The sequence below is a fragment of the Gavialis gangeticus genome, unplaced genomic scaffold (assembly GCF_001723915.1).
Source record: "Gavialis gangeticus isolate Ggan-Ray unplaced genomic scaffold, GavGan_comp1, whole genome shotgun sequence".
Taxonomy (NCBI): Eukaryota; Metazoa; Chordata; order Crocodylia; family Gavialidae; genus Gavialis; species Gavialis gangeticus.
The window spans coordinates 33,927,750-33,929,707 of NW_017729033.1; the positions used below are offsets into that span (position 1 = coordinate 33,927,750).

Below are 1,958 nucleotides of genomic sequence, written 5' to 3' on the forward strand. Positions count from 1 at the left end.
TTTTTTGCAGTTTCCAACAAAAAAAAAAAAAAAAAAGAAACTGTGATTTTAGTAGGTCTCTAATGATGCGTGGTATGCAAGCCTGGTGCATGCACCTATTGAAACAAAGCACATAAAAATGTGCATAATTGCACATGCATGATTTGGAATATCAGGTCCTTTATGTGAAGATGCATTTCATGCAGTGCAAGTAAAAGGCATTTAAGGGACTAGGATATTTGATTCATTTCCCATTTTTAAAACACAGATCTTTTCAATAATAATATTGAGTTTAATTTGCAGTTGAGGGACACTGACAAAATGGATGTCTTGTAAACTCAAGGTAAGCATCTGATCTAATGTTTGAACCATTCTCTTAAACTGTTTCTTATTAGCAGCAAAACAATTTGAAGCTAAGCAGTGCTAGACAAAGCAAGTTAGTCCTTGTCTTCTGTGCCATAAGGTGCAGTTTTTACCTTGGAGTAATAAATGTGTGAGATTTCCATTTTACTGCAAGGTAAAACTATAAAACCCAGGTACAGATACAGTGCTGACCTCAACAAGCTTACCCTATAGTAAAATAGAAGTGCCTCTTTACAGGGTTCTTTTCCTCAAGAAAACTCACCAACAATAGTTATTTCAATTAAAAAAAAACAAACCTTTTGTTTTTGCAGTTAAGACAGAGATACTTAACAGGGTAGGTGAATTCTATCTAACCATATAGATAGAGTATGTGACCAAACCATTCATGATCATCATTCAAAGTAGATCATGGGACAGCTGATGTTGTGTCTTCCTCCTACAGAGCTTTTTACAACTGTAAAAGCATTTTGAGCAAAAGATGTCTAAAACAGATGGAGCAGCAGATACTTGAAGGGAGACTGTGTGGGATAGAAAGAGAACAAAGAGTAATTCTGAGAATACATGTACATGCAATCTTGGTTTAACTGGCCAGAAATAAATAAACTTGGACAACATTATGTTAAGTAATTAATTTCCACCTGTGTTGAAAGTGATAATAACATAATGTACACAATTTCAAAGTGAAACTGGACAAAGTTATTTTATTAATCCTATTCATTACAATCCACACATTTCTCTCCCAAAAAAGGTGCAATCTAGTTTTCAGGCTAGAAATAGCAATATGCTTGGAATTATTGCAAGAATGTTAACTCAGCTGAAAAGTATTTTTTAATCAAAGACCTGAGGTCAGGTTGTGTCTCCTACAATATTACCCATTCCTTCCATAGCAGCATGCCACATTCCCTGTGAAAGGAAGTCAATAGTAGATCACTTCACTGGGATCAAGTTTTGGCTATTCATCAGTTAGTACAGATTTTCAACTTTTAAAAGGTTCCCGATTAAAAATAGTTTAATGAACTTCAATGTTAGTTTCAAATGAGTTAATCATTAGAGAGATGCAGCAATTGTTCTACAAATCCTCCAGTTCAGGAAAATGGAAACATAGTACTTAACTCACTTACGTAAGTCACTAAGACTTAAACTCGTGTCCCAGCATTCTTCTGAACTCAGGCCTCAGTGCCAATATTTTCATCAGGTTTAGTCTGCATTTGGCCTGTTATCCCAACCATCAAGTTTAACTCTTGTGTTTTGGTTTTGAATAAATCCAAGAACTTAGTTGAAGCTGCTAAGTGACAGCTCAGTGTGTGCCAAGATCCCATGGAAGTGTATTTTTGTAAGGTTTTAACATCAAAGCATAGATCAACCCAAGTTATACAGAGTGCCAGGTTCACAAATTTTAGTGGCTTTGTCAGTTAAACAGGTCTGAAATTGGACTTTGAAACAAAACACACACATTTAAGCAAGTTTCATAGGCTATCTGTTTTCATTGCAAACATTTCTCATGGCTCTGGTAAGCACATTATGAATCAATATACTTGAGGTTTAGGCAAACTGTACTGATTACAGTACAAATAAACATATCTGCCCTGACATGAATATTTACTGCTATAACATAA

The 1,958-nt window shown here is 35.0% G+C and overlaps 1 long non-coding RNA gene across 1 annotated transcript in view; it reads right to left on the minus strand.

The window, feature by feature from the left end:
• The window catches only part of LOC109304082, a 35,818-nt gene extending 34,132 nt beyond the window's left edge, over positions 1 to 1,686 (minus strand). The window contains exon 1 of the long non-coding RNA XR_002099287.1: positions 1,460 to 1,686. This is a non-coding gene — a long non-coding RNA (uncharacterized LOC109304082). The remainder of the gene's footprint in view (positions 1 to 1,459) is intronic.
• Between the last annotated feature and the right edge of the window lie 272 nt (positions 1,687 to 1,958).